A 13,681-nucleotide genomic window follows, 5' to 3' on the forward strand; every position below is an offset into this window, starting at 1 on the left:
TATATAGACAAGGTATTACTTACCTTTGTTCTCCTCGATCAGCCTCTTGGCAAGGCCGAGCTCTTTCTCAGACCGCCCGAGGTTCTACTTCAGTGCGGTGACCTCCGCAGTCAGTGCGGCAGAGGTCAGCAGTGAAGCCTGCATACGCATATAGACATACTTGTATTAGACTCCTATAGATATTATTTGATCCTCTATTCGGCTTTTCTTTGTGAACACCAAACAGAGCATCAGGGGCTACTATCTATGCGGTAATATTTTCCTATATTTTAAACACTTACCTCAGAGCCTGTTAGAAGTCTGGCACAGGCTTCAGTCAGTCCGATCTTGGCGGACTGAACCTTCTTGATCACCGCACTCATAATAGTGCGGTGCTCTTCATTGATGGAAGCGCCGCGAAGCGCTCCCAGCAGGTTGTACAGTGCCTCTGGATGGACAGAGGTCACCGGCACGGGCGGCTTGCCCCTCTTGGAAGGGGGCCGCCTGCCGGAGTCTGGAACCACTGGAGGTTCCGGTGCGGTGTTCGGCTGAGGGCCGAACTTCGAGACCTTGGGAGTCTTGCTCCCTTTGCGCCTGGAGTCCGGAAGGTCGCCTTGAGGCGCCTCCAGGACTATCTCCACCCAGCTCAGTGCCCCTTGAGACAATACCTCGACATTGTCCGTAGGGTGAGGAGAGGAGGCGGTTGGAAGTGTACCACTATTCATATCCGACGAGTCCAAGGAACCGCCCGACGAGGATACGTCGATACGGGCTCGGGGCGGACTGCATGATCATATTCAGCGTTAGGGAAAGCAGTGCAATAAAAGTATGCTATGAGTTACTCTGGTATCTGAATACTTACGACTTTGCCAGGGGCTTGGCCCTGAGTAACCACTCCTCTTTGATGTCGGTGGCAGTGGTGGAACAGTCCAGAAGGAGAGTCCTTCCCCTCTTGGACCCTTCGGCCTCCCCGGTTGGGGCGGCCTTCCTTTTCTTGTCTCCCTCGGCTGGAGGGGGAGAACCGTCATCTTCCTCCTCCTCGTTTTCATGGGAGGAGTGCGTCTCGGAGTTATCGGACGATGAGTCCGATACCAACTGGCGCCGGGAACTCTTTCGGGTTCCCGTGGCCTTCTTCTTCATCTTCTTCTCCGGCACCTCATAAGGAGCCGGAGTCCACATCTCTGTCAGGAGAGCGTCTGCAGGGTCTTCGGGCAGAGGGGCCGGACAGTCAATCTGCTCCGATGTCTCCACCCAGTCCTGTCAAAGGCATGGAAGCTCAGACCCCGCACATGGTTAAACAATGGAACATAAATACCCTACGAGGTGTACAGAACTTACCGGATTCGCAGGGCGCGTCACGCTTAGCCCGCGGTCCTCGGTAAGGGGAGGGGGACCTCGGCGCCCTTGAACAGCACCATCCAGACGTCCTTATGCGTCATGTCGAAGAACTCGCTTAGAGTCTGGTGCTGGGCCGGGTCGAACTCCCATAAGTTGAAAGCCCGTTGTTGGCACGGGAGGATCCGGCAGAAGAGCATGACCTGGACTATGTTGACAAGCTTGAGTTTCTTGCTTATCATATTCCGGATACACTTCTGGAGTCCGTCCAGCTCCACCGATGAGCCACAGGATAGGCCCTTGTCCTTCCAGAAAGTAAGCCGAGTGGGGATTCCGGATCGAAACTCGGGGCCGCCACCCAGTTGGTGTCACGCGGCTCGGTGATGTAGAACCACCCCGATTGCCACCCCTTTATGGTCTCCAGGTAGGAGCCCTCGAGCCATGTAACATTGGGCATTTTGCCCACCATGGCTTCGCCGCATTCCGCTTGTTGGCCGCCTACTACCTTCGGTTTGACATTGAAGATCTTCAGCCACAGGCCGAAGTGGGGCCGGATGCGGAGGAAAGCCTCGCACACGACGATGAACGCCGAGATGTTGAGGATGAAATTCGGGGCCAGATCATGGAAGTCCAGCCCATAATAGAACATAAGGCCGCGGATGAATGTATGGAGGGGAAACCCCAGTCCGCGGACGAAGTGGGTGAGGAAAACCACCCTTTCGTAAGGTTCCGGGGTAGGGACGATCTGCCCCGCAGCTGGCAGCCGGTGCGCGATATCCACGGCTAAGTATCCGGCCCCGCGTAGCTTTTTGATGTCTCCCTCCGTGATGGAGGAGACCATCCACTTGCCTCCTGCTCCGGACATGTTTGGAGAGGGTTGAGGAGAAGGATGTGGACTTGGGCGCTGGAGCTCGAGTGCGCGAGAATGGATGAGCAAGGAGGAAGAAGGCGTGGGTATAAAAAGGTGAACCCTTATCCCTATATAAGGGCAGATGAAATTATGCGCCCCACCAGCCTGGTAAAACTCGCTTATTCCCCAAGCATCGTAATTGATGGCGCGGTTGGGTTACCCACGTTCGTATTGATGGGAATCCCGTAATAAGGGGACACGATCTCTGCTTCGACAAGACGTGCCAAGGAAACCGCCTCGTGAAACACGCTGAGGTTGGTTGTGAAAAACGATTCGAATGGTGACCTGGCTATGGTGTGATGTCACGCTACGGAATGCATCGGTAGATTAGATTTGTGAAAATATTATTCTCTCTATGGTTGTATGTGGAACTTGTTTTGCAAAGCCGGACACGATCCTAGTGTTCAAAATCTTCTATGAAGTATTCGGAGGAGGAACCCGCCTTGCAATGCCGAAGACAATCTGCGCGCCGGACTCATCGTCATTGAAGCCTGGTTCAGGGGCTACTGAGGGAGTCCTGGATTAGGGGGTATCCAGACAGCCGGATTATATCCTTTGGCTGGACTGTTGGACTATGAAGATACAAGATTGAAGACTTCGTCCCATGTCCGGATGGGACTCTCCTTGGCGTGGAAGGCAAGCTTGGCAATACAGATATGTAGATCTCCTTCCTTGTAACCGACTCTGTGTAACCCTAGCCCCCTCCGGTGTCTATATAAAACAGAGGTTTAGTCTGTAGGACGAAAATCAACAATCATACCATAGGCTAGTTTCTAGGGTTTAGCCTCTCTGATCTCATGGTAGATCAACTCTTGTACTACTCATATTATCAAGAACAATCAAGCAGGACGTAGGGTATTACCTCCATCAAGAGGGCCCGAACCTGGGTAAACATCGTGTCCGTAAGACTGAATGATTTTACTTTATGTTGTCAAACAATAAATTCATTGGGAAGTGTTGGTTTGGAAGGCACCCGTGGATACGGCTAGCCATGGAAAGTGAAAGTATGGTTGAAAAAGGAATAAATTTTAATTTATGTTTGGGAACCTCCTATGATATATCTAGCATGGAAAGTATTGGGAACTACTTTATCATTTTCATTGACAGGAAAAGCATGCCTCCCAAAATGTTTTTATCTCTATCTTTTTCGCTTTGAGCTTTGGCACCTCTACAAATCCCTACTTCCTTCCTCGAAAGGCCTTTCTTTTACTTTATGCAATTTTTATTTTTTATTTGAGTCTCCATCTTCTCTTATAAAGCACCAACTAAGGGGCACTATGACCGTACTTGAGCATTGGGTATAGCTAATATGCGAGTGTGTTTCATGAATGGATCAATGATTGAGCATAATGGGCTAGGGATAACTTATTTTAGCGTTGATATTTTGAAAGACATAGTTGCTTGTTGATATGCTTGAGTATTGAAATTCTCATGTCAAAACTAGACTATTGCTTTGAACCATATAAAATTCCAAATGACCATGCTACAAAGAAAAGAATATGTGATGACATGTTAGGTAGCATTCCACATCAAAAATTATGTTTTCATCATTTACCTACTCGAGGACGAGCATGAATTAAGCTTGGGGATGCTAATATGTCTCCAACATATCTATACTTTTTTATTGTTCCATGCTGTCATAATATCATTCTTGCATGTTTTACAATCATTTTATAGTCATTCTATATCTTTTTTGGTACTAACCTATTGACATAGTGCCAAGTGCCAGTTGCGGTTTTCTACATGTTTTTTACATCACAGGAAATGAATACCAAATGGAGTCCAAATGCAGCGAAACTTTTTGTGGAATTTTTATGGACTAGAAGACACCCAACAGGCTGGAGAAGCACCTGGGGGGTGTGCCCCGAGGGGGGCACAATCCACCAGGCGCGCCCAGGTGGGTTGTGCCCACCTCGGTGGCCTCCCTCACCGCCTCTTTGCTCTATAAATACCCCAATATTCCAGAAACCCTAGGGGAGTCGACGAAAATCAATTCCAGCCGCCGCATGTTCCAGAACCACCAGATCCAATCTAGACACCATCATGGAGGGGTTCATCATGTCCATTGGTGCCTCTCCGATGATGCGTGAGTAGTTCATTGTAGACCTACGGGTTCATAGTTAGTAGCTAAATGGATTCCTCTCTCTCTTTTGATTCTCAATACAATGGTCTCTTGGAGATCCATATGATGTAACTCTTTTTGTGGTGTGTTTGTTGGGATCCAATGAACTTTGAGTTAATGATCAGATCTATCTTTTTATCCATGAAACTTATTTGAGTCTTCTTTGATCTCTTATATGCATGATTTCTTATAGTCTCGTATTTCTTCTCCAATATTTGGGTTTTGTTTGCCCAACTTGATCTATTTATCTTGCAATGGGAAGATGTGCTTTGTGATGGGTTCTATCTTACGTTGCTTGATCCCAGTGAGAGAAGGGGAACCGACACATGTGTATCATTGCTATTAAGGACAACAAGATGGGGTCTATTTCTACACAAATAGATCTTATCTACATCACGTCATCATTCTTATTGCATTACTCCGTTTCTCCATGAACTTAATACACTAGATGCATGCTGGATAGCGGTCGATGTGTGGAGTAATAGTAGTAGATGCAGGTAGGAGTTCGTCTACTAATCTTGGACGTGATGCCTATATAATGATCATTACCTGGATATCGTTATGATTATTTGAAGTTTTATCAATTGCCCAACAGTAACTCGTTTACCCACCGTTTGCTATTTTTCTCGAGAGAAGCCACTAGTCAAATCTATGGCCCCCGGGTCTCTTCTTTATTATATTTGCCTTCGCGATCTATTTTTATTTGCTTTTATTTTCAGATCTATTAAACCAAAAATAAAAAATACCTTGTTGTAATTTATTGTTATTTATTTTATCTCGTGTTCCCACGAGATCTATTTATCCAATCTACTACAATTTTACCTATCTTTTTACCCGTGAGGGATTGACACCCCCTCTCTTACGTCGGGTTGCAAGTATTTGTTCTTTGTGTGCATGAGCTGTTTACGTGGTGTTGTGTGGTTCTCCTACTGGTTCGATAACCTTGGTATCATCACTGAGGGAAATACCTATCGTTGCTATGCTACATCATCCCTTCCTCTTTGGGGAAATACCAACGTAGTTCAAGCAAACATCAGCTTCCTCAAATTGCCCTAGTACTTCGTGAGCTAGCACGCTGGATGCACACCCACTTAGTTTCTTTTTTAGCTTTCATACACTTAATTATAACTCTAGTGCATCTGTTGCATGGCAATCCCTACTCACTCACATTGATATCTATTGATGGGCATCTCCATAGCTCGTTAATATGCCTAGTTGATGTGAGAATTTCTCCTTCCTTTTGTCTTCTCCACAACCACCATATTCTATTCCACCTATAGTGCTATATCCGTGACTCACGCTCATGTATTGCGTGAAAATTGAAATTTTTTGAGAATACTAAAGTATGAAACAATTGCTTTACTAAAACCGGGGTTGTGCATGATGAAATACTTTGTGTGATGAAGATGGAGCATAGCAAGACTATATGAAATTGTAGGGATAACTTTCTTTCGCCATGTTATTTTGAGAAGACATGATTTCTTTATTAGTATCCTTGAAGTATTATTGTTTTTATGTCAATATTAAACTTTTTTTTGAATATTATGGATCTGAATATTCATGCCACAATAAAGAAGATTACATGGATAAATATGTTAGATAGCATTCGACATATTTTTTTTTGTTTTTATCATTTACCTACTCGAGGACGAGCAGGAATTAAGCTTGGGGATGCTCGATACGTCTCCAATGTATCTATATTTTTTGATTGTTCCATGCTATTATATTATCAGTTTTGGATGGTTTATATGCATTAATATGCTATTTCATATTTTTTTTGGGACTAACCTATTAACCTAGATCCTAGTGCCAGTTTCTGTTTTTCCTTGTTTTTGAGTTTTACAGAAAATGAATATCAAACGGAGTCCAAACGGAATAAAACTTTCGTGATGATTTTTCTTGTACCAGAAGACATCCACGGAACTTGGAGAGGGGATCAGAAGATGACCGAGGAGGCCACAAGCCTCCTAGGCACCCCCTAGGGGGCGCCCTGAGGGCTTGTGGGCCCCTTGGGTGTCCTCCAACCCTAATTCTGGCTCCATAAATACCCAAATATTCCCAAACCACCAGAAGAATCCACCAAAATACTTTTTCATCGCCGCAAGCCTCTATTCCCGTGAGATCCCATCTTGGGGCCTTTTCCGGCACCCTGCCGGAGGGGGATTCCATCATGGAGGGTATCTACATCAACCTTGCTGCCCTTCCGATAAAGCGCGAGTAGTTTACCACAAACCTACAGGTCCATAGCTAGTAGCTAGATGGCTTCTTCTCTCTCTCTCTATGATCTTCAATACCATGTTCTCCTCGTTGTTCTTGGAGTTCTATCCGATGTAATATTCTTTTGCGATGTGTTTGTCGAGATCCGATAAATTTTGGATTGATCAGATTATCTATGATATTATTTGAGTCTTTTCTGAACTCTTTTATGCATGATCAAATATCTTTGTATTTCTCTTTGAATTATCGGTATGGTTTGGCCAACTAGATTGGTTTTTCTTGTAATGGGAGAGGTGCTTAGTTTTCGATTCAATCTTGTGGTGTCCTCACCCAGTGACAAAGTAGGGTGTCGGTGTCAAAACCGGCGGATCTCGGGTAGGGGGTCCCGAACTATGCGTCTAAGGCGGATGGTAATAGGAGGCAGGGGACACGATGTTTACCCAGGTTCGGGCCCTCTTGATGGAGGAAATACCCTACGTCCTGCTTGATTGTTCTTGATGATATGAGTATTACAAGAGTTGATCTACCACGAGATCAAAGAGGCTCAACCCTAGAAGCTAGCCTATGGTATGATTGTATGTTGTCCTACAGACTAAAACCCTCCGGTTTATATAGACACCGGAGGGGGCTAGGGTTACACAAGGTCGGTTACAAAGGAGGAGATATACATATCTGTATTGCCTAGCTTGCCTTCCACGCCAAGTAGAGTCCCATCCGGACACGGGACGAAGTCTTCAATCTCGTATCTTCATAGTCCAACAGTCCGGCCAAAGGATATAGTCCGACTGTCCGGAGACCCCCTAATCCAGGACTCCCTCAGTAGCCCCTGAACCAGGCTTCAATGACGATGAGTCTGGCGCGCAGTATTGTGTTCGGTATTGCAAGGCGGGTTCCTCCTCCGAATTCACCATGGAAGAGTTTGAATACAAGGATAGTGTCCGACCCTGCAAATAAGTTACACATACCACCGTAGAGAGAATAATATTTCCACAAATCTAATCTGCTGACATGTTTTGACAGCATGACATCATGCCATGGCCCGGTTATCATTCGAACCGCTTTTCTCAACCAGCTCCGCACATAACGCGAGGCGGTTTTCTTAACCCGTCTTGTCAAAGCAGAGATCATGTTCCCCTTATCACTGGATTCTCATCAATACGGACGTGGGTAACCCAATCGCGCGTGTTGGTATGACTCCTAGATCTTAGGCAAGTCCCAAATGGCCACGACGAGGACGCTTGATATTCACCCTCTTTATAAAGGGGACGAGGCTTTTTCTTTCTTCCCTTTCGTGCTCGATCGAATCCTTCCCCCGCCTCGAGTTCTAACACCCAAAGCCCAGGTGAGGTGCTTCGGACCTTCAACTATGTCAGGATCCAACCCTCAAGGTCGGTGGATGCCTTCCTCCGTCATAGAGGAGGACATCAAGAAGTTGAGAGAGGCCAGATATCTGACCGCCGAAATTTCGCATAGGCTGCCTGCCCGAGGGCAGGTCGTCCCTACTCCCGAACCCAACGAGAGCGTCGTGTTCATCTCCCACTTCCTCCGAGGACTAGGCCTCGCTCTGGATCCCTTTGTTAGGGGTCTTATGTTCTATTATGGGCTGGATTTTCACGATCTGGCCCCGAATTCCCTTCTTCACATCTCGTCATTTATTGTCGTATGTGAGGCCTTCCTCCGCATTACCCCCCACTTCGGCCTGTGGCTCAAGACCTTCGATGTGAAGCCGAAGATGATCGAGGGGCGTCACGCAGCGTGCGGAGGTGCTTTAATAAGCAAAATCGCTGACGCTCCATGGCCAGAGGGTTCCTTCCCAGAGGTGTCCGGATTGGGACAGCAGGAGTGGTTTTCTATCACAGCTCCCCGAAGTGCCAAGTGGGTAGCTGCCCCCACCTTTCGCTCGGGCCCCCCACCGCAACTGATGTCATGGATCAGCAGGGGGCTGAACTGGGGTCCAACAAAGGACGTGCCAATACTACAGAGTCGTATCCGAGATCTCTTTGAGAGAGATTTCAGTCTGGTTATGGTAATGCAAGTTATGCTAGTTCGTCGAGTCCAGCCTTGCAGAAGTCGGCCCCTCCGCATGTGGGAATTCAACCCGGAAGGACCGCGAGCTATTCAGCATTTCCTCGGCATGACGCTCAAAGAGATGTACAAATCGTTCTTCAGACACCGAATAGAGTGTCCGAACACTACCGAGGACATGGGTCTGAGCTGCAACCGCCCTGCTGCCCAAGTAAGTAATCCCGTGCCGAACCTGCTGTCCTTTTATTTATCATGGCATCATTCTAAAGAGCCACTCTTTGACCAGGACTAGATAACAAAGGCGATGATGATCAGGTGTTCGGCCCCCTTCCTGAGGGCTTGGACAATCCGGTACTGGACAAGATGCTTGAGCCGGCGCCTTATCCAGTGCCCTCAAAGGAAGATGATGGGGGGAATAGAGAGGGCGAAAGCGGGCCTCAGTCGCTACTTATTCCAGCCGGGGGAATGAGCGCCTCCGCGAGGGAGGACAACCAAAGGGAAGAATCTGACATTCTCTCTCCCCGGGGAAAGATGAGGACTACCTTAGAAGATCCAGAAACTAAGGTTTCCAAATGGGAGAAGAAATCTTCGTCAGAGGGTCCTACCTCGGAGGGTATTCTTGCCGCAATGTCCACGCGGGGATCAGCCCTCTACTGAGCTGTAAGTAATCGAAAAGTACTTAATAGTGGAAACATCCTACCTTACTTCCGAAGACAATAACCGATGTTTATAAATAGTAGTCCGGATCGTAGCCCTTCTCAACAGAGTTCGTCTTCGGGGGATCTTCTTCCGGAGATGATGGAGAGCGAAACGCCTCCCCCTGACACCCCGCCTCATGAAGCGGGCGACCTTGAAGTGTCGTCGCGAAGGGTATCTCTGGATCCACTAAGGCCAGAGGATAACCCTTTGGCTACTCGGAATCCCCAGTATCCGGCTCCTAAGGAGAGCGACAGCAAGGGTCCGGAACCATACAATGTGCGGTCAGACGCGCTGAAGGATCTTCTGGGGCAAGCGGCCATCTCGGAAGTGCATCGTACACTAATGGGTACGGTAATTGAAAGGATTTCATCCGCTGAAAGCGGTTTGCATGAAGCCTTTTATGAGCCTGCTGAAAGGCTTCGAGGTACGTGAAATAGTGTATGTTTTTGATAGTACCGCATACGTTAGGTGTGCCCTATGCAGATAGTAGCCCCTGAGACTCTAGTTGTCGTCGATAACGGAGGCAACCCAAGGATCATATACCCAGGTAATAATTCGACTGCCTTTATGTGTAGGTGGCTGAGGCTACGCTAGCTAGCCGAACTGATGGATTTACCGAGCTAAAGCGGCAACTTGATGCGGCCGATGTCGATATCGTGCTTGTCAACCAGCGGCTTGATGAGGCACAGGATGAGTGATTTCTCTGGTGATCGTCACATAGTAAGAGTAGCATGATGCCAGTATCTTTAATATGTTGTGACTGCAGATGGAGCTACCACCGTGGAGACCCTTCGGGCAGAGCATGCCGGATCCAAGGAGCAGGCAAGGAGTAGCAATGCGGCCGCTCTAAAGGCGGCCGAAGAGTTAAGGGACGAACAGGCCGCGCATTGCGAGAGCAAGGAAAAATAGCCAAGATGACTGTAGAGTTAAAAGATGCCGCTGACCGTTACCAGCTTCTTGAGGAAGAAAACCGAGCGAAGGCGACGGACCTGGAGAAGGCCCTGGTGACTGCCAAGGAAGCCCGCTCCAAAATTAGAGCGATGAAGGAGGAGCTGAATCAAGCTGCAGATGTCATGTCTGGGAAGCCCTTCTTGTTGCGGACTAAGTTCGGAGATCCGAAGTATGCTCCTCTGGACCGGCTATGGAGTTCTGCGGACGCCTATGTGGATTTGGCTGCAAGTGCTGCTGATGCAGCCGAGTACTTCAAGGATCAGAAAAGGTCCCAAAGTTGAAAAGTTGTTCTGGTCACAGTTTCACGCTCCAGTCCGTCCGCTTCTGTTAAATGAGCGAATGGCCGAGTGGGCCGAGCTCCATAGGTTGTCCAGACTTGCCATGAGGTCCGTTGTGGATCATTTGTGGCTGGGAGGGCCAAGGCCGAATAGCTACTTTAGTTTAGTGGAAAAATTCCTTGGTGTTATGCCACGCATCGATGCTATAAAGAGATCGGCGTGCATAGAGGGTGCGCGGATGGCCTTTGCCCACGTCAAGACATACTGGGCGGAGATGGAGGCCACCACTGTTGCGACACAGGGTTCGGCCGTAGGCCGAGTGGCTGCCGAGCACTACTTTGAAGAAGTTCTTGAAGGCGCTTGTTTGATACACTACTAGGAAAAGGCCTACTAATGGCGCACCTAATTTGGCCATTAATGGCGCATTAGTGGTGCGCCATTAGTAGCACGCCATTAGTATATTTTACTAATGGCGCACCACAGGTGCGCCATTAGTATCTGGTATACTAATGGCGCACCCCAGATGCACCATTAGTATATACAACAGTGTGCCATTAGTATGCCTCCCAGGGGGCCATGTATACCCAGGTGCTTTGGCATACTAATGGCGCACGACAGCAAGATGCGCCATTAGTAACTTCGGCATACTAATGGCGCACTCTTTAATGATGCGCCATTAGTATCCTTTGGCATACTAATGGCGCACTATGATGTGATGCGCCATTAGTATGAATATTAGGTTTTTTTTATTTTTTTATTTTCTGTTTTTTGCACAGGTTACAAAATGTATAATTGGACAAAATATAGACAGCACACATCAACAATAGCTTCATCGAATACAATAGAAGATTAGTCTCTGAATACAATTCATCATTTTAGTCTCCGAATACAAGTCATCATATTAGTCTCCGAATTGAAAAGACCGAACAAAGATAGAACATTATATTACAACTCTCGAGACCGCGAGTTTGTCTTCACATTACAAGTCGATATCGATCATCTAAACTACCATCACATAGAAGAGAGCTGCGGTCATCACGATGAGCATCATCACGATGAAACTCATCTTCATCCGGTTCCTCCAACGCTCCCTTCCCTCTCCCGCTAGATAGCGGGCGTATCTAGATTTGGCCTCGGCCCTAGTGGCGTACCCTTTGTAACTGTTACCGCTGAATCGGTGAACCTGTCTCCGACACTCCTCCCAGTCGTCCTAGACTCCGGGAACCTTACCCTTGTACACGACATACCACGGCATCGCTATGCAGTAGCCAAACGAAACATTAGTACCAATTCACAGACAATACATAAGCAATATAAAAGTATGCAATAGAACGATCGGAAGAGAAAAGCAAGACATTAATAGCATCGATTACATCTTAAGTTGAACGACTCTCGAAACCAAAGAGACATACTACACGTTCATTAAAGTTTAATTACAACATGAGACTCAAGGGACCGGAGCGTGGATGAAGCCGCCGTCTATCGTGGGAGTCATGAAAGAATGGGCGTTGTCAGCCTGCATTTGTAGGATTGTGTCCATGTCACCGTTGGACGGTTGATTTCTTAGGTAGAACTGCCCCGCGGTAGGAAGGACATGTTGATGGATGATTTCCGCAAACTCCGACTGGATGCGAAAGAATTCTTGTCTGATGTCCGCGTCCTGGATTGCCGACACACTCGCGGCCCAATCTTTGAGTCTACTCGGTAGCAGAAGTTGATGATGGTCCCGTACGATCGCCCGCATGTGATGGATGGCATAGTAGGCACCCTTCTGACCGCCAGGCAGCTGCTTGACGCAGCAGAACGTCGTATTGTGGGAGAACACGTGCTTGCCGTACTTACGAATAGGCCTGGTGAAGGTGCCTCCAGATTTGACGTAGCCGGGGAGAACATCACCAAGAACCTTCTTGACATTTGTGTAGTCTACGTTCGACTGACGGTCCGGGTCAAAATACGTGGCCATGGAATATTTGGGGCTTAGGAGGATGAGCATGCAACGTGTGTCACTGCAGAAAACATGGAATGTTAAAAGAAAAACGATCGAAATCTAAGAATTCATATGTTACGGGGCGGTTGAGGGGAGGACTTACTCGGGAAAGTAAGGCACGAGGAAGTTATCCTTATCTTGGTTTGCCAGAATGACGCCTTCAAGGTAAGAACTCGCGACTTGCCAGTCCCCAGCGCTGCCCAAGATCTTGGCACACATGTAGAAGGGGTCGACTATCACGATGTCCGGGGTCTTGTCGCGAATGATCCGCATCTCCATACTCAGCGAAAATAGCCGAACGAAGGTGTAGTGCAGCGGATGAAGGTTCAACATAGCGTGGATGCCATCAAACCGCAGGACGATCGTACCCCCAATGGAGTTATCCACAAAGCCCTTGCCCTCTGGCACCTTGGCCGCGAAAACCGGGTATGCCACATCCTTCTCTTTGAGATGCCGCTTCTCCAAAGAAAGAACACTGTCATGTAGACTCCGCATAGCACCGGTTGCAGCATCGAGCATATTTCTCGGTAGCATCGGCCTAACTGCCACATGCACCCTCCTCGAGATATCCTCAGGTGAAGGTGGCCCGTCCTGAGCACGGATCGTACTCGGTGCCGACTGGCCCGCACCCTTGTTAGTCTTTCTTTTGCGTGCCTTCTTCTTCTCCTGTAATGGGACCGAGTTCTGCTCACAGACCGCCTTCTTGAGTGTGTTGGGGCTGATCATATTTCGCACCTCGCCTATCTGAGGCTCGGTGAAATCGGCAGCTGGAGGCGTCTCCTGAGAGCTGAACTGTAGACGACGCCTGTTGCAACTTGCTTCTCCGCGGTACCAGCTAGATCGCGCACGTCTTTTGTTGGGTTGGGTTCTTGAGAAGGAGGCCCCATGAAGTCGCCACCGTACCCATGATCGGCAAAGTACTGATCGACGTTGGCAAATGTATCATCGTCGTCGTTGTTCTGATCCTGTGCCATATGCATGTTTGGATCCAGTGGCATAGGGATGTCCGGCACCGTTGCGGTGGTCTTGCCATGGGGCCGACTTGGCGCCGGCACGACTGGCGGTGTTGTCTTTGGGGTGGTGTCCCCCGCCCCCAAACGAATCTGGCTCTTCAGCCAAAGCAGGGGCCAGCTCAGGCAGGCGCTGAGGGTCATAACGTCATCATCGTCGGCCCCGAC

The sequence above is a fragment of the Triticum dicoccoides genome, chromosome 7A (genome assembly GCF_002162155.2).
Source record: "Triticum dicoccoides isolate Atlit2015 ecotype Zavitan chromosome 7A, WEW_v2.0, whole genome shotgun sequence".
Lineage (NCBI taxonomy): Eukaryota > Viridiplantae > Streptophyta > Magnoliopsida > Poales > Poaceae > Triticum > Triticum dicoccoides.